The sequence below is a fragment of the Schistocerca serialis genome, chromosome 3, assembly GCF_023864345.2.
Source record: "Schistocerca serialis cubense isolate TAMUIC-IGC-003099 chromosome 3, iqSchSeri2.2, whole genome shotgun sequence".
Classification (NCBI taxonomy): domain Eukaryota; kingdom Metazoa; phylum Arthropoda; class Insecta; order Orthoptera; family Acrididae; genus Schistocerca; species Schistocerca serialis.
The window spans coordinates 809,446,959-809,467,355 of record NC_064640.1 but is presented as its reverse complement, the minus strand read 5'-3'; the positions used below and the strand labels follow the sequence as shown (position 1 = coordinate 809,467,355).

General features: G+C 42.7%; 1 non-coding gene across 1 annotated transcript; it reads left to right on the top strand.

Annotated features, from left to right (window-relative positions):
- The first annotated feature begins 19,804 nt into the window (after window positions 1–19,804).
- On the top strand, window positions 19,805–19,911 carry LOC126472254 (U6 spliceosomal RNA). The gene has a single exon (XR_007586382.1). It is a non-coding gene; the product is annotated as a U6 spliceosomal RNA (small nuclear RNA).
- Window positions 19,912–20,397: the final 486 nt, after the last annotated feature.

Here is a 20,397-nt window from a genome sequence, read left to right as displayed (position 1 = left end):
TCAATGGCTGTTGGCAATGTGCCCTTAAGTTTTATATTTAGTTTCTCTTCATGTGCTGTTTTCTTTGTGAGTATTTCCATGTAGGATGTTTTTCACTTAAATATTCATGTGCCCTTTCTGTGTCCATGATAGTTCTTGTTTGTGAAGCACTGATTGAGCTACTACATACAATGAGGGATGCATCATCTGCATACATGATAACTTTTTTTACTTAAGCTGTCATATCATTTACATACAGTATACACATTAATGGACTAAGTATTGAGCTTTGTCCTGTCCCATAATTTACCACTTGAAGATCAATGTAAAAGGTTTCCTGCACTGAGTGCATTACCCCTGGTGTTATATCTACACATTTTATGTAATAGAGTAGTATGGCATACACAGTCAAAGGATTTTGATAGATCAAGAAATGCTCTAAAAACTTTTTTTATACTTCCAAACCTGTGATTATATGTCATTAGACTCGTCACAGATGTTTTTGTAGATTTCCCTTTCCTAAACTCATGTTGTACTTAATCCAGAATATTTTTTTTTAAATTTTATCACTCTGTTTTAATAGCTGTTTCTACAATTTTTGATAAGGTGTGTGTAATTGTTATAGGTCTGTAGTTGCCAGGATCCTCCTTTTCTCACTGCCATTGTGAACTGGGACTGCTTTACTCTTTTTCAGACATGTGGGGGGACAGTCCTTTCTCCATTACCAAGTTTATTAGGAGTGTCAGAGGATTAACTAAATATCATCAGCAGTGTAGAAATTCCATCTATACCCTCTGTTTCGTTGTTTTAAGTGATCTGATTATATTTGTAGCTTCTGTTCCATTTGTTGGAAATAGAAATAGTCATTCTGTTATTTGTGATGAAGCTATACTCTTTTTAATCAATGTTTTGTTTTGTTTCATTAGCTTCTGAACTGTATTTACAAAATTCTGATTTAAGATGGAACATGGTTAACATAGGTCAGTCAGTTCCTTCCCTGTAAGTACTATGTTTACACTTTCTATCTTATTTTTATGTGTGACCAAACAGTCTTAGAAATATGTGAAGAAATTCCTATTTGATGTTTATAATATCTCGATTTTGCTTGTCTTATAGTTTGTTTTAGTTTTTATTCTTATGTATGTACATTTCACAGGCTATTTGACTATTACATTTCCTATATCTTTCATACAAATATTTTAACACTTATCAAGCATTCGTGATATCTCTGGTAATCCCTTTCTTACTGTATCTAGTATTTATCTTTCTGATAACCTGACCATGGTGATCTGAAATAACTGTTAATTCTATGTACTTTCAGTTTATTTAAAGTCAAATTTGTAAAAACTTTATCTACTATTGTGTCTGATGATAAAGTGCTCCTCGTTGGGCTATATACATGCAGCTTCATATTATATGTATTTACATCATGAAAACATTTTGTACAGCTGCTCTTTTGGTGGATTTGTGGTTAGGTTTCCAGCTACTGTTAAATATGGGAATTGTTTAATAGCTTTGTCAAGTGGAACTTCAAGTCCTATTAGAAAATATTTCACAACAGCCAATGATCACAGTTCTGCTAGCAGAGAATTACTCAGAGCAAGGACTTCAGGACAGTTTTAATGGGGAATTTTTTGTTTCTGAAATAAAATTGTTAATGTAGCTGTTAAAATCAAATTTGTTCCGAGTTGATCCCAGGACTAAATGCAATTTTGCAGACTTTATTTTTATACCTATCTAGGACAATTTTTATGCACAAGTTTAAATCCTGGAATTTAATTTCACACGAAAATTTATTTGCTATAGAGATACTATATTTTTTTCAGAATATAAAATTCAATTCTCTAACAGTTCATTTATGTGTACTATTTAAAAAAACTGCACAAAAGTGTGTGATTTTGTTGGATAAAAAGTAAAATATTGCAAACTTTATTTAGTGGATACCTAGTACAACGATGGTGCTTGTTTTGCATGTCTAGTAGTGCTCTTAACAAGTCACTTAGTATTCTTGGGTTTAGCCTATTAAATTTTTTAGTCATCATGGGGAAAGCCCATTTGGAACCTGCATTCCTATGTGACAACACTAGTATTATTTTTCATAGTTTGACAATATTCGAGAGCACATACTGTTCATCAAAACTTTTTATTTCACCTACTGCACTCCAGCATTCGATGCTATTGTTTGAACCTAATGCCTCTTCTTCTACACCAGAAAAATACACCCTTAGTTAGTTTATCATTTTGATGACTTTGTGGTTTATAGATCTTCATTTCATACTTCCTGTCATACTTCTCAGCAAGTTCTGTCATATCACACATTTGTATCGAGACTAAGGGCAATTTTTTGATTCACAAGCTAAGCTAAGGCTTACATAAACTTGTAAACTAGTGTTTACTGGAAAAACCTGCCAGACATCATTTACACACTTTTCGTAAAATTTCACCAAACTAGTCAGAATTGCTCTTTGTCTGAAGAAGAGAAATTTGTTAACATCGGGTATAGATTGAAGTGTCAGGAAGTCGTTTCTGAAAGTATTTGTATGGAGTGTAGCCGTGTATGGAAGTGAAACATGGACGGTAAGTAGTTTGGACAAGAAGAGAATAGAAGCTTTCGAAATGTGGTGCTACAGAATGATGCTGAAGATTGGATGGGTAGATCACATGACTAATGAGGAGGTATTGAATAGAATTGGGGAGAAGAGGAGTTTGTGGCACAACCTGACTAGAAGAAGGGATCGGTTGGTAGGACATGTTCTGAGGCATCAAGGGATCACCAATTTAGTATTGGAGGGCAGTGTGGAGGGTAAAAATTGCAGAGGGAGACCTAGAGATGAATACACTAAGCAGATTCAGAAGGATGTAGGCTGCAGGGCGTACTGGGAGATCAAGCAGCTTGCACAGGATAGAGTAGCATGGAGAGCTGCATCAAACCAGTCTCAGTACTGAAGACCACAACAACAACCCTCTCATTACAGTCTTTCAGTGCTAATACAGGTTGTGCCCCCACATTAACTTATTCAATAATGAACAACATTTAAATTGTCGGACTTCTCACTCTTGCCGAGGAAGGAATGTTTGATAGATATGATTTCCAGAATTCTGATAAATCTTCTACTCACATGATATGGATTTTGTGCAGGGACTTTCTGTGACTGAAAAATCAATGAACTGATTAGTTAGTGACTGTATGTGGTTCAAAAAATGAAGCTAAGGCTGTATGCAATGCTTCTGGAGTGCACAAAAGATCATATTTTCTACAGGATTCTAGTCCTTGAATGCTGCTTCCCTAATAAAAGTCTCAACAAGGACGTTGCTTTGTTGCAGTGCACCACGAACACAGTTCGAAAGTTCTAACCATCTTGTGTTACTGTTGCTTAATATTTTTAATTGAGAAGAACGCGTGAACATCTGAGACTACAGTAATATACTCTGGAGAGTGAGAAAAAGATCTGTAAATATTCTGTATCAGAGCTTCGATATAGCTAGGAATTTCTTGTGAACCAACTATATCAACTAAATCTGATGAATGACAAAAATAACTGTAAACAACTGTGTCTGAGATTCCACCTAAGAGATAGGTGTTGAATGATTCAGTCTTATGTGACATAACGTGACCTTTATCTATGCAAAACCCTAGAATGCTATCAACAGATAATTGAAACCTCTCTGTGCAATTTTTGGTATGGTTGTACAAAGCCCTAGCGTTACCTTTTTGTCTCCATGTATGGGAGTTAGATCAATAAGTTGCCTTTTGACTTCAGATCTGTCTATAATGTACTATATTAGGTTGTTGGAGAAATTAGCAGCGCTTTTGTTTGCATGTTAATATTCCGGTTGCTACAGGTTTATTTATCGTTTTTCATTTTTTATTTTTAGTTCACTGTTACTATTTGAGTTTGCATATTGTCATTTGGTCATTTGGAGGTAGTAAGTGGAGCTGTGGACGCTAGAAAATGGACTGCCAAGAAGAGAGATCGGAATATTTCCGAGATATTCTCTGTTTGAATTCAACAGACGGGTGACGGCAGCGGAGGCAGCCAGAAACTTTTGCGCCCTGTATTGGAATAATGCCATTGTACAGACCACAGCAAGAAAATCGTTTTCTCGTTTTAATGAGGATTGTTTCGACATTAGTGACTCTCCCCATTCAGGACGACCTTAGAGGTTGTATGAAGACCATTTAAACACATTAAGCCACGATAATTCACGACAATGTACTCGAGAACCGGCAAATCTGATGAAATGTAATTTTCCACCATCATACGACATTTGCACACAATACGAAAGGTTCAAAAATCAGGTGTATGGGTACCGCATGCTGTAAGTCAAAATCACAAAAATCAGTGGGTGGCCATATGTGCATCTCTGCTTGCTCGTCATCAGTTGACTAGTGAATAACACCAAACATTCGTATCCTGTCTCATCACTCGTGACGAAAAGTGGTGTCTTTATGCTAACACAAGGAAAAGAAAGGAATGATTGAGCCCAAACAAAGCCTCCCTGTACAGAGCGTGCATCATCAAGAGATAATGTTATGCATCTGGTGGAACAGTGATGGTATGGTGTACTACGAATTGATTCCCCAAGGTATAATCATCACTGCTGATATCTATTGTCAACAACTGAGACATGTTGCAGACATAATCAAGAACAACGACCAGGAAGACTGCACAAAGGGATGCTACTCTACGATAACGTCTGCCCATATTCTGACAAAAAACACTATACAGAACTTGGGTTTGGAAGTCATTCCGCACCCACCTAATTCACCTAATCTTGTGCCCTCAGATTTTCATCTTTTCTGCTTGTCCGAAAGGACAGATGCGAATGCACAAACAGTGGCCGAACTCTTACGGGAATCGGCAACGCGCCGCGAGTAATGAAGCCAGCACGGTAGCTCAGCGTGTTCGGTCAGAGAGCCGGTTGGCCTCTGTAATAAAAAACTGAGTGGAAGGATCAACCACCGAACTTGAGCAGGATGTCTTGCGACGTCCGCAACGACCAAACACAACGATAAAAAAAAAATATATATATATATATATATATATATACTTTTTTGATCGTTGTGTTTATATATATATATATAGAGCGTCTGCTGTGTAAGCAGGAGATCCCGGGTATATATATATATATATATATATATATATATATATAGAGAGAGAGAGAGAGAGAGAGAGAGAGAGAGCGTCTGCTGTGTAAGCAGGAGATCCCGGGTTCGAGTCCCGGTCGGGGCACACATTTTCATCTGTCCCCGTTGACGTATGTCAACGCCTGTAAGCAGCTAATGGTGTTCATTTCACTGTAATTTCATTCTGTCGAGCTGCATGGTCACCGATGGTATCTGTTATTTCGGGCATGTCCGAAAGGACACATACCGTCTTATTATACATCTGTGAATAGTTGCAGTAATGAAAGCAGTAAAATGATGGAGGTTTCACACTTGGCAATAAATGAGATCTCACCAAGTTCATTCACAAGCGTAGCAACTAAGCTTTCTTTTGACAAAGACACCTTCTTCTGGCATCTTCTCTAGTTCTGCTGTCTGTGCTATTTTGAATTATCGCTATATTGTGTGATAGAAAATGTATTTCAGATATCTGCGAACGTAACGAAGCAGTTAGGATCAGTATTCTAAACACAGACGCTTACCGTAATGTGTGGCAATTTCTGTTACGATTCTCAACACGCGCTATTAATATTTTCGCACTTGTTCCATCATTACAAAATTAAAGCCTAAGGAATAAGAAATGTAAACCATACTTAGTTCTGACTGTTCTGTTGACATGAAATTTTTTCTCTGCACAAGCACAGCTGTTGTATATCATGTAACAACTCAGGAAGAATAGTTACAAATATTAACAATACACTCCAACGTAGCTTCTTACCAGTTGAGTTTCTGAAAACGATAACCTTAGGTTCTGACTAGTAGATCCTTTACAGGCGAAAACGTATCACGTGGGTGCATTGACACAGTTCACCAGGCCAGAAATATCAGTTATCAGACAGTGAGGTATATTATACTTGCCAGTGCTTCTTAGTCGTTACTTGCGACTAATCTACCGTGATAAATCGCGTAAGCCGCAGAAATCGCGAAAACATTTGTTTACAGTGATGTTAACTAAAAATCGCAATCGAGAAGTAGCTCAAATGGCTCTGAGCACTATGGGACTTAACATCTGTGGTCATCAGTCCCCTAGAACTTAGAACTACTTAAACCTAACTAACCTAAGGACATCACACACATCCACGGCCGAGGCAGGATTCGAACCTGCGACCGTAGAAGTCGCGCGGTTCCGGACTGAGCGCCTGAACCGCTAGACCACCGCGGCCGGCCCGAGAAGTATCATTCACAGAAACCACTGATCTCGGAAAGTTACAGTTTAGTCGGTCCCTGGTTCAGAAAGAAAAGCTAGTGATGATATACACAACAGTCTTTATCGTTATTGAAAGCTTGATTTAACAAGAAGTACAGGCGCTGAGCAGATCTCTCTCTCTCTCTCTCTCTCTCTCTCTCTCTCTCTCTCTATCTCTCTCTCTCTGTTCTGGAAGTACAGAATTGATTAAACTTTGTTGAAACTCTGAACACAGTACAGTATCACAAAATAGCATATTCACTAGGCCGTACAAACGAGCAACGGATCGCAACAGTCGGTCGCATGGGCGATTGATTGCTGCGTAGCTTGCACTTGGCTGAGCATATTCCGCAAGCCACCATGCGGTATGTGGCGGACAGTGCCCTGTAGCACTACTAATTACTTCCTTTTCTGTTCCACTCTTAAATAGAGCGAGGGAAAAACGACTATCTATATGCCTCCGCATGAGCCCTAATTTCTCGTCCTTGTCTTCGTGGTCCTTAATGTTGGCGGCAGTAGAATTGTTCTGCAATGAGCTTCACATGCCGTTCTCTAACTTTTCTCAATGGTGTTCCTCGAGAAGAACGTCACCTTTCCTCTTAGGGTCCCCATTTGAGTTCCTGAAGCGTATCCGAAGCATTTATATGTTGTTCGAACCAACTGGTAAAAAATCTAGCAGTCTGCCTTTGAGTGGCTTCCTTTAATCCGACCTGGTATGGATCCCAAACACTCGAACAGTACTCAAGAATAGGTCACACTAGCGTGCTATATGCGATCATCTTTATAGATGAGTCACACTTTCCCAAAATACTCCCAATTAACCAAAGTCGATCATTCGTCTTCTCTACCACAGTCCTGACATACTCGTTCCATTTCATATCGCTTTGCAACGATACGCTCAGATATTTAATCGACTTGACTGTGTCAAGCAGGACACTACTAATGCTTTATCCGAACATTATGGGTTTGTTCTTCCAACTCATCCGCATTAACTTATATTTTTCTATATTCAAAGCTAGCTACCATTCACCGGTTAGAAATTTTGTCTACGTCATCTTGTATTCTCCTACAGTCACTCAACTTCGACATCTTTCCACACACCACAGCATCATCAGCAAACAACTGCCTATTGCTGCCCATCCTGTCCACCAGATAATTTATGTATATAGAGAAGAACAGCGGTCCTATCACACTTCCCTGGGAGACTCCTGACGATAGCCTTATTTCTGATGATCGCATGGAAATCTCAGGCAGTCTGACGGAGCGCTCATACTATTCATACTTGTAGTATTGCCGCTTGGCTGGTTGTGTTAGAACGTATACAGGGTAATTTTTTCCACCGTGTACAAATTGTAGGGATTGATAGATAGGAGGATATGGAACAAGAAAGGACTAATGAACTTATGTTCAGAAATTTGTAGTTTCTGTGCCGGAGACGATTTATTCAATCATACTTGTTACAGACACAGCGCGTCTAATACGTGCTGTACTTTGCAGCCACAGTTACAGTATACATGGTTCCCTCCTAGAGGGTGGTACTGTTCCTCACACGTCATGTACGTAGTGCCCTCTCCTGCCATAGTAATTGGGAATGTTGTGTCCAATCCACTTGTATTGCTGACTCACCTTGTAGTGGATGTGATACAGCGTTGTACACAATGGTTCCGCATTCGAATTGAAAGTTTGTCGACATGGTGTTTACTTATGGAAAGGCAAATGGCAATGGATGGTGGGCCCAAGGTTGTATCAGGAGACCTATCCCCACTGACAACTACCACAGCACTCAATGTTTGCAACAGTGTTTCGCCGTTTCTCCAAGGCAAGATCAATTCAGGACACAGGAAATCATGAAGGACGTAGCCGAAATGTTCGGACACCATACTTGGAGGAAAATGTGATTAACACTGTGGAAAGTGACCACCATCTAAGTACCAGACATTTGGCCCACCAGTACAGGGTAAACCAGACGACCTTGTGGAACATTCTCCATGAGCATTGTTACTACCCTTATCACTTAGAGCGTGTGCAGGTCTTACAAGCGACGAACTTTCCACATCGGGAGCAGTTTTATCACTGGTTTCTTCATCAGGCAACGACGATTCTGGGATTTGTGTCCTCCATCCTATTCAGAAGTGAGGCCACCTGTACGCAGAGTGGTGTCTTCAACTTTCATAACAGCCGTCTGTGGGGTAGTATGTAGAACTCCCATGGTATGGAGACAGCGACTTATCAGCATTGGTGCAGCCAGAATGTGTGAACCGGGATAATTGGCGACCATGTTTTGGGACCAGTCTTCCTTCAGCGTTTCTTGTGGGTGACTTTGCCTCGCATGATGTAAGAAGTGCCATTGATGATTCGAAGGCTTATGTGGCTGCTACATGATTTCGCTCCAGTCCACTTAGCCGTTAACATCCGGACGCATCTCAATCGGGCCTTCCCTGATCGATGGACTGGACGAGAGGGTCTAGTTGCAGGGCCTGCTCGTTTACCGGATTTCAACCCATGTGATTATGGGGTCATCTCAAAAGTATTCTGCATGCAGAACTCATTCCAGATGTGGAGACACTGGACAAGCATGCTCATGCTGCCTTTGACACTGTTCGGACGCAGTCTGGCTGATGTGAACGTGTGAGGCAGTACATGCAATGGGGGTGCACACATGCGCCGAGGCACATGGAATCTATTTTCAACATATACTAGAGTAAAACTTGCTCAAAATGGAAACACATGGGACTGAAACAATTTTCCGAATTGGACAACTTTCCGGATTACACAAAACTCATTAGGCTACATAAAATTTGGCAGGTATCGTGCACAAAAGTATAAATTTATCTTTTGTAGTCCTGTCTTCCTCAGTTGCGTGTAATATTACGGTATATTGATAATTTTTACTTATGGACCGTCTGACAGCAACTGAATAAAACACAATTTTAGTGCCATACGCGTTTCGCCTTTATTTTGCTGCAAGGCATCATCAGTGGCCTGGAATATGTACATATGTTAGCTATTTAACTTACATTTTTGTCACTGTGCCTATAGGTTATAAGCAGTTCTGGTGGTTGGTATTTCCTATTAATTAGTAATGTTTTGAACTGTACTTACAGGTTGCGTGGACAATTTCTCACATATTACGCTCCTGTTGCATTTTTGGTGTTGTTCTTCTTCTTAGGAATGCCAATTTGCTGTTTTTCCCCCACATTCCACAACACTATGAACTGAACGCTTGTTCCAATACAATGTTTTGATTTCTCTTGCCGACTGTCAAATGTTTTTGCCAAAGATCGAATGTTATTGCCGCCGGCCGCTGGTAGCCGAGCGGTTCTAGGCGCTTCAGCCCGGAACCGCGCGACTGCTACGGTCGCAGGTTCGAATCCTGCCTCGGGCATGGATGTGTGTGATGTCCTTAGGTTAGTTAGGTTTAAGTAGTTCTAAGTTCTAGGGGACTGATGACCCCAGATGTTAAGTCCCATAGTGCTCAGAGCCATTTGAACCATTTTGAATGTTATTCCCAAATTTTCGAAGTATCTGTGATCTGTTCGTGTATGCATTTGTGTGTGCGTTTGTGTGTGTGTGTGTGTGTGTGTGTGTGTGTGTGTGTGTGTGAGTGTGTGTTATGGTGTGGTAATTTCTTTTTGGCTCCGATTATGTGTGTGTGTGTGTGTGTGTGTGTATTTTGGTGTGGTATATTTTTTTTGTGGACTGTGTGTGTGTGTGTGTGTGTGTGTGTGTGTGTGTGTGTGTGTCCAGATGGTGTGGGGAAGAGTTTTTTTTTTTTGTTTTATATTATCATTTCCTTTATTAAGTGTGGTAGGGAGCCTGTGCTGATGTGTGTTTGTTCATTTATCACATGTTTGTTTTCTGCTATGGCTCTCTGAATCTTCTACAAACGCAATAAAACTTCCACATCCAGAAAGCCATAGCAGAAAACAAACATGTGATAAATGAACAAACACACATCAGCACAGGCTCCCTACTACACTTAATAAAGGAAATGATAACATAAAACAAAAAAAAAAAAACTCTTCCCCACACCATCTGGACACAAACACACACACACACACATACACAGACGCACACACAAATGCATACACGAACAGATCACAGATACTTCAAAAATTTGGCAATAACATTCGATCTTTGGCAAAAACATTTGACAGTCGGCAAGAGAAACCAAAACATTGCATTGAAACAATCGTTCAGTTCATAGTGCTGTGGAATGTGAGAAAAAAAACAGCAAATTGGCATTCCTAAGAAGAACAACACCAAAAATGCAACAGGAGCGTAATATGTAAGAAATTGTCCACGCAATCTGTAAGTACAGTTCAAAACATTACTACTTGATAGGAAATACCAACCAACGGAACTGTTTATAACCTATAGGCACAGTGACAAAAATGTAAATTAAATGCCTAACATATGTACATATTCCAGGCCACTGATGATGCCTTGCAGAAAATAAAGGCGAAACGCGTATGGCACTAAAATTGTGTTTTATTCAGTTGCTGTCAGACGGTCCATAAGTAAAAATTATCAGTATACCGTAGTATAAATTTATAATTATGCATGTATTGACGTACCTTCACTTTTGCAAAATAGATGTTGATTTTTCTGTATGTACAGCAGAACACAAGACTTTACAGAAATTGATAAATAACACGGCGTTTCTGCATTGTTTCTCTAACTTTAAGTTCTTTTACTGTTGTTGGTACATGCATACATATTATTCTTGCGTTTATTTGCCTTATATTTCACTTTTTTGCAACTTTTTTCTTGTTTAAGTATGTTTATTCTATGCAATTTTTGGCCCTATACAATGGTTCCAACAGCTTGGGAGGATTTGCATATGCTGCAAATTGCATAACATTGTTTATGCGTGCAATAGCTTCTTCAGACGTGTTAATTTCTCTAGGGACGTCATTTTGCTCCTCTTCTTCTTTCTTTGTTTCTTCCTGATCATCTTCTGTGTTGCGGATTTCTGCTGTTGCTGAAGTAAAAGTAGAGCGAGATGACAGGAAGACGTCACTTCGAATGTAGTCGTCTGCACTACATGGAGTGTTTTGCATTTTAATTAATTCGCTATTAGGTTGTGTAGTGCTGTCATCCATTGTGTTGCTACTCTTTCCTTCACGTTCTTAACTTTCCCACTCACTTCATGTCACACGATGTGGTGATTACTTGTGAATGTGTCAAGCCATAATGTGGATGTCAAACTCCTTATTTCCAAGCTCTTAGCGACTTTCAGAACCTCACTCTGCAATGCGGGTCCAGACAAAGGCAAGTTTTTTTTTTTTTTTTTTTTTTTCTCCTCGTGCGCCTACGAACCATTCCCACACTATCTGGTTAGTGTCTTTATTTCCCGTCTTCTTCGCTTTCATTTGAACATTCCCTTTCATCTAACCTATCCCTGTTTCTTAAGGTATCATTGTGTTTTACCGCATTTCAAACGCACTATCATTTCACACACCGAGAGTTTCTTTTTGACACGCCTCGACGACCTCAATCTTTTCGTAAAATGTTACCGACACTTACGTTTTGTTCGACATCATGTTACCGGTATCATTTAAAGTGCTCCTAGTGAACTAAAATTGACAGAAGATAATGCACACAGTGTATTTATTTTGGGATGCTTGACCATGCTGGGTAAAGCCATTGTTTAACCGAACAACGCCCAGTTCTTTCACTGCGCATGTTGCAGCAGAGTGTTCGTGAGTGCGCAACAATGTTTCCAGTGTTCTCCAGGGCGCATCAGTAACAATGGAAATCGAGAAAAGCCGACAAACGAGCGGACCTTTTGGTGTACCGACACTGCGCCCAATTTCTTCGTTGTCGCTCAGAGCGGAGCGGATTAATGCAAATACCAACAACGCCGCACTGCGCCAAAACTCTTTTTCTTGGTTTTGCACTGCTCCCACAGCATTGTCACGGCTGCACAGTCTTTGAGTTAAAAGCAGAGTGCTTTTAGAGTCGCGAATAATTAATGTACGATGTAATACAGTAGTGCTGTATAAGCTCTTTTCCGAATTACAGATCGAATTATTAGTTAAGTCTTAAAATTTGCGTTCCGTTTCCTCGTTAGACACGTTCCGCTTTAAACGAAATACAAGCGTATAAAAGTGTATTGAATGCGTCGGGACTGAAATACTTGTAGGGTGTGGGCAGATTTCCGAATTATACAAGTTTCGCTTTGATCGAGTTTTATTTTATAACAGTGGCTGCACGATACAGCGCGTATTAGACCGCAGTCTCTGTAACAATGTATTATTGAATAAATGGCCTCTAACATGGAAACCATGCATTTCTGGACATAAGTTGATTAGACTTTTTTTGTTCTGTATCCTCTCATCCGTCAATCCCTAGAGTTTGTGCACGGTGGAAAAAAATCACGCCGTATATTTTGGGAGCCACGAACCACTCTAGAGTCGGCAGGAGTGGCCGAGCGGTTCTAGGTGCTACAGTCTGGAACCGCGCGACCGCTACGGTAGCAGGTTCGAATCCTGCCTCGGGCATGGATGTGTGTGATGTCCTTAGGTTAGTTAGGTTTAAGTAGTTCTAAGTTCTAGGGGACTGATGACCTCAGATGTTAAGTCCCATAGTGCTCAGAGCCATTTGAACCATTTCTGAACCACTCTAGAAGTGATGTTGAGGCTGAAGTGGCCATTTATATGAAGAAGTAATACAAAATACACCTACCGATTTTGCAGTGGTTAGCATTGTGAAACTTGTGCTGCAGAAGTAGACTGACAAGAAGTTCATAATGAAAGTCGATTTTTAACTCAAAATAGGATACATGAAGATAGTAACCGTTCCCGAAAGAACAGATACCATTGACGATGGTGCAGCTTCTCTAGAATAAATGATAATTAATTGATACTCTCAGCTGCTGACAGGTGTGGTTGATATACCTCGATGGTGACAGCTGAAAATGTGTGCCTCGACCGGGACTCGAACCCGGGAACTCCTGCTTACATGGCAGACGCTCTGTCCATTCCCGGGTTCGAGTCCCGGTCGGGCCACACATTTTCAGCTGTCCCCATCGAGGTATATCAACAACGCCTGTCGGCAGCTGAGGTTGTCAATTAATTACCATTTATTCTAGAGAAGCTGCACGGTTACCAATGGTATCTGTTCTTTTGGGAACAGTTACTATCTTCATATATAGGTAAAGGCTTTTTAAAAAAAAACTAATCTTTGTTGCAATACATAGTAATTATACAAAATAACCCACCACCTTGATGATTAGTGGGTCCTAATGTTAATACAATGTTTTATGTTATTTGCAGCTGTTACAGTTATTACAGTTAATTTGTAAACTACAGACAGTGTTCAAATGGTTCAAATGGCTCTGAGCACTATGCGACTTAACTTCTGAGGTCATCACTCGCCTAGAACTTAGAACTACTTAAACCTAACTAACCTAAGGACATCGCACACATCCATGCCCGAGGCAGGATTCGAACCTGCGACCGTAGCGGTCGCTCGGCTGCAGACTGTAGCGCCTAGAACCGCACGGCCACTCCGGCCGGCCTACAGACAGTATGAACAGTGCAGGTTAATGGGCAAAATTACGATTTTGTTAAACTGTACCCTACTACCTACTTGTTAGTAATCCTGACTGCCTGCAGCGTTACAAATATGTCAGTATAGATATAAACCTACTACAAGGCCTTGCTCATCGTGCTAATCCCGATGAGCGTGCCCCTGACACTGGGCAGGCCAAAACTACTAGTCGCTGCAGGTTCCTATTTTAGTATCTACTTCTAATCCTACTAACTAACCTACGTCAAATCCGGTGCTGTCATAATCGTGAAGTCCCCCTAGCCCTGCACGTGGAGGGTTCCAACTAACAAGTCGACCTGTCCACGTACATGCGGTACAGGATTAGGGTACTAGGACACGTTCAGTAGTTGGTTCTAATCGCGAAAGTCCCTCAGGTAAGCAGTCAGAACTCTACGCCATACTTCATTTGCCAGGTTATTCAAAGTTTCAAAAGTCTCTTCGTGTCTTAGTAGGTCGTATGTGTTGTTGTTTGGTAGTTGTTGTCTTAATGTAACAGCTACATCATCGAACAGGGGGCACTCGTAAACCACATGGTCAGGAGTACCTTCCGATGCGCCACAGTCACACTCAGGTGTAGCCCATTTCCCAAACCGGCATAGATATGTCGGCTAGGGCCTATGACCAGTGAGAAAATGAATTAGACCCTGGGTTGATTCGAAGTACCTCATGCCTAACCTTTCTTTAACATTTGGCAAGAGTCTGAAGGTTCTTCTGCCAGATTCATCCATTTCCCATGATTCCTGCCATAAGTCCTCACCCAATCTCCTTATCTCTCCCTTGTCCCTAGCCTGAACTCCCGGAATATTTTCTATTTTCATGTAGTTCCCTTTCTTAGCCCAGTACCATGCTGCTTGCTCTCGAATTTTAATATCCAGAGGACAGAGCCACATTATCACTAATAGGGCACCACCTGGAGATGTTCTATATGCCCCCACAGATCTTAACAGCATGTTCCTTTGTACTCTTCTCACTGTCTTGGCAGGCACCATCCTTGTGAGCTTGTGTGCCCAGACTCCCAAGCCGTAACCCACTATTGAAGTTAGTATACTGTTATGGTACAATTTTATTGGATGGGGGGGGGGGGGGGGAGGTGAAATATTTTGTGTCCTGTGGAGATAAGGTTATTGAATACTTGTAATGCTCTTTGGGTTACAGATTCAATGTGCTTCCTGAAGTTCCACCTTTCATCGATGATAACTCCCAAGTAGCGAGTCTCCTGTCGTCTGAGAACTGGTGAGCCCCCAATTCTCGCTGTAGGATTTCTTACTAGCTGTCCTTTCAGCAATAGGTATGTTGACTTGGCTAGTGAAATTGAATTTTAGTATTGCTGCACCATAGTTGCAATTTCGCGAAGGCCCTTTCTATTTTGGGTTCTATGTCTTCGCGGGCCCGGCTGCCAAGCAGCAGAAGGAGGTCATCTGCGTAGGCTATCACCTCTAGCACCTCTTCACTCTGTTGCAAACTGTCTAGAAGTGGTTCCATGTGAATATCCCAAAATAGGGGACCTAAACCGAAACCCTGGGGGCATCCCTTATTTAAGGTTTTTCCAACTTTACTGCTAGGGGATGATAGCCACACCTCCCGACCCTCACAATAGCTCCTCAGGCAACCATATAGCGGCCCAGGACACTCTTTCTCCTGCAGGCAGGAGAAGAGCGAAGGCCACAGCAGGTTGTCACAGGCGCCACTGATGTCAACCATGATGCAAACAACGTACTTGTACTGGGTAGAGCCACAGACCTCGGCCGCCAGAGCGATTGCATCGGTTGCCGATCGCCCCGGCCTGAAGCCGAACTGCCTGCTGCTCATACCACACAGCACTCGGTGTGCGGTCACTCTGTCAGCTAGCAATTTCTCGAATAATTTCCCAAAAATGTCTAATAAGCAAATTGGTCTGTAAGACTTAGCTTCAGCTGGGTCTTTATGAGGTCCTTTTTTAATAATTACTACATTGGCTACCTTCCAGATCTTAGGGAATTTGTGTTGTCTAAGACATTCATTGAATAAGTGGGTAAGTGGGGCTACCAGTTGGGGTTCTAGGAACTGCACAACCTCCGCCACAATGCCGTCTGGCCCGGGGGCTTTCCCTCTTTTCAGTGATTTAATGTGGGCAGCCACCTCCACTTTGGAAAAGGGGTAGACTGCCCTATCGTTTACAAGTTTGTCAAGATCCTCATTCCGTAGTTGATACTGATCTTTGGTATCTCCAATCATATCGTCATTAGGCAACAGGGATCGGAGAAGGACCTTGGCAGTCTCCTGCCAGGATTCCGTCATCCCGTCCCTATGCCTCATCGTTGATATCATCATTGGGGAGCGGATCTTTTCCCTAACTAGTTTATAGGGTACACCCCATGGGTCCAGTGCTAATTGATTTAATACAAAGCTGTCCCAACTCTGTATTCTAACTGCTTGAAGTTCTTTTTGAAATTTCCCTTTTGCCTCCCGGTATTGCAATAGCCATCTTTGCTTTTCCCACCAGACGACACTGCGCCGGTAGTGCTTCCTCAGCCTTGTGACAGACTGACGCAATTCCTCTAGCTCAGCTGTCCATGGTGACGGAGACGCCGCCACGGCGCTCCTCGTGGTTGGAACGGCTGACTTCACCGCTCTGGTTACTGCATTCACCAGTTCTTCAGCCCTCTTGTCTACGTCTAGGTCCTGTTGCACGTCACCTTCTGGCAGTGGAGGAATGTCGCACTCTCTCGCTAGTGGCTCCCAATCTGCTCTTCAGTAATTCAGTTGCAGCTCCCACCCCATGGCCCAGTGGCACACTCTGTCTCCTAAAGTAAAGGTAATAAGATTATGATCGCTTTTTGTGGCATTCTCTTCGACTTTCCAGTTACGTATCATGTTTGCAGCGTTCGGTGTGACTAGTATCACATCGATGTTGGTACCTCGGCCCCCTCCCGCCGCATAGGTGGCATTTATTAGCCACCACAAGTTGTAAAGCCATGATCATCTCCTCCACTTTACCACCATTTTCATCTCTTGTGCCACTGTACAAAGTCGGCATTTTGCATTTATGTCAGCTGTTATAACCATTCTTCGCCCCCGCAACGCCGTGGCTACTCTAGTTAAGTGGACTAGGTGTTGTTCAATGTTTTCTTCATACTGGAAATACATGTTTATGATAGTTATAACTCCCGCAGGAGATTGTATCTCCACGGCGTTGCAGTGACTGTTGGAGTGTTGCGAGAGTGTTGTTACCCGTAAGGTTTGGTTTGTGACGACTATTGCCGCTCTGGGGGCATCCCCACTGCTGACAATCTGCCATGTAGCGGCTGCAAACGTTAGTTTCCCAGCTTGAGAGTACGGCTCCTGCAGGCAGAGCACATCAAGCCTCCTCTCCTCCACCTCCCTTCGAAGCTCCTGCATCACAAGTCTGCTGTTATGTGCGTTCAGTTGTCGGATAGTTAATTTGGTCATTACGGGAAGTAAGTATGTATTCTGTCGTCAGGCCAGGTCTTGCTCCAATCAAAGGCGATACGACCAAATGGCTCTGAGCACTATGGGACTTAACATCTGTGGTCATCAGTCCCCTAGAACTTAGAACTACTTAAACCTAACTAACCTAAGGACATCACACACATCCATGCCCGAGGCAGGATTCGAACCTGCGACCGTAGCAGTCGTGCACGATACGACCGTTGGCTAGCACTGACTGAGTATAGATGTCATTTAGATCAAATTTCTCACCACGTCTTTAAAATACTTTCTTAAGTAAGTCTCGCAGGACTCCGAAGTCGGTGGGAAGGTTCACTGACTTAAGCTGTATTCTGTCTACAGCCTCCATTACCGAGAAAGTGACCTTTCTAATACTAAAATGTAGACTTTCACGGCCGGAAATATCATGTCCATTATAATTATCCGGGCTGATATGCCGTGGTCGGTTGATGAATTCTGTGTCGATTCCCAACGTTTCGTCTCCGACTGCGGGAGACATCTTCAAGGGGGTCTGTAGCTCGATGGAAGGCCCAACACACCCACTGGCTCGCTACTGACTGCCGCTAAATTCCGTGTCCGCGCGCTCCCGCGCCGCGGCGTGACGTCACGTGTTTTGAAAACGTCAGTGCAATTGGCCGCTGTCCGTCGCCGTCGATCGCCGTTGCCATCACCCAGTAGTGGACGGGTGGTACACATCTTCTTCAACACAGGCATCCATATACCGTTTAATTTCATGCCCTCCTCCTTTCGGTTGAAATTATTTGGGTGTTTAGCGATTTCGATTGCCTCCCTGTAGAGCCTTTCGTAATATCCGCTTGTGGCCGCTAGTACTTGCGTCTCCTCGAAACGAATATTGTGGTTCCCTGGCTGGAAAGCATGCTCCGCAACAGCTGATCGTTACGTTTCTCCTCTTCTACAATTTCCCTTCTGCTCTTCCAAACGTTTAGAAACAGTTCTTTTAGTGGTGCCCACATAAACATCACCACAGCTGCATAGGATCCTATTCACTCCAGCTTTTTCCAATGGTTTGCGAGCGTCCTTGGCAGGCTTAAGGTATTCCTGTATCTTCCTGGTGGGCTTGTAAATTACGGTAATATTCCGCTTCGTCAAGATCCTCCCTATTCTTTCCGTTACATTTTTAACAAACGGCAGGAAAACCTTAGATTTTGCAGTAGCCTGTACGTTTTATTTCGGCGGACGAATATCCGTTCTTCATTAGTGCATTGTGGAGATGTTCCATCTCAGCGTCGAGCAACTCAGGTTCACAAATATTTCTAGCTCTGTCCGCTAACCTCTTGATAACACCCCGCTTCTGTTGTGGGTGGTGGTTCGAATCCCGGTGCAAATAACGGTCCGTGTGCGTGGGTTTGCGGTTGGGAATCGACACAGAATTCATCAACCGACCACGGCATAACAGCCCGGATAATTATAATGGACAGTGACCTTTCTACTGTTCTCATGTCCCACCCGGACCACATGTCTTAAGGTAGTGGTCAGGATAGTCGGCTGCTCCAATCTTGCCAGTTGCATAGTGTACTCTATATTGGGATACACCCTAACCGGGTCTACAGGCGGTAGCCTGATTACGGGGGTGTCTGATACGGTTGCGTGTGCACTGGTGCTGGTGACTTTGCATTCTTGAAGTGGCTGACGCTCTACTTTGCTTGGTTCATCTTTCGAAAGTGACAGGGGCGGGGGCGCCACTACAGGATGCTCTTGCCGCTGTTGATCTTTAATCGGCCTCGTTCCCCGGTTTTGGGAAGGGGGAACTGTGGTCTTCACAGGGAAATCTGTTTGAGTGCCTATGTCCATCATAGGGAGATCTGTTTGAATTCCTTTCTCTGCTGTTATCACTTTAGCGGCGCCCGAAAGCGACCTTATAAATTCTTTAAATCTGTTTGCCCTCATGGCATCCCTCCTCCTTTTACTCGGGGATTTACGCTTAGACATCCTGTTTACTGAGCGCTGCTCAGCCGTAGTCGATTCTTCAAATTAAGCGTTGTTCGAGCATCCGGTAGGTGGGGTAATTCTGTCCCGTGGCACCACAGGATTTCTTGCCGCGACTTTTACACGGAATGCAATCTCCTGCTGCTCTGTATTCATTCCGAGTGTGACCACTCTCACCACACTTGAAGCAAGCCGACCCCCTGGTGCAGTGCCTCAGAATGTGGTCCAGGTCGCCACAGTTGTGGCAACGAGGTACCACGATATAATCCCTCGTGCTTACGGCGTGGAAGCCTACATATAATCTGCCCATTGACCTGATTCTTTTCCACATTGGTGCAGAGACCTCGGCGACGTGGTGTACTACATCACGGTCCCGAGGCCCCGTTTTAAGTCTGAGCTTGAAAGAATTCTTAAATTCCTCGTCATCTATTTCATCAAAGTAAAGGCTACCCGGCCATTGATCTTCGTCTGTGCGAATGCGCACAGGTTGCCCGAACTCTTACGGGAATCATCACCTTAGCGTACTCGCTTCGGCGGTACATATACTAAAATTGGAACGATACAGAGAAGATTAGCATAGCCCCTGCACAAGGCTGACACGCAAAATCGTGAAGCGTTCCACATTAATTGTCAATCCTAAGGACCCGGGTTCGATTCCCGGCTGGGTCGGAGATTTTCTCCGCTTAGGGACCGGGTGTTGTGTTGTCCTGATCATCATCATTTCATGCCGGCACGGTAGCTCAGCGTGTTCGGTCAGAGAGCTGGTTGACCTCTGTAATAAAAAACTGAGTGGAAGGTTCAACAAACGAACTTGAACGGATGTCACAAAAAAAGAAGATTTATAGAGCGTCTGCCATGTCAGCAGGAGTTCCCGGGTTCGAGTCCCGGTCGGGGCGCACATTTTCAGCTGTCCCCATCGAGGTATATCAACAACACCTGTCGGCAGCTGAGGGTTTCAATTAATTATCATTCAAAATAGGATGACACACTGTAAAATTAAGTGGACATTTCTATTTAAATGTTGAGGGAATATCTATTATAGAGCTATACTCAAGTTCCTTGTCACGTCATATAATCTAACTCTCTCTCACACAATTTTAGGCCAGTTCACACT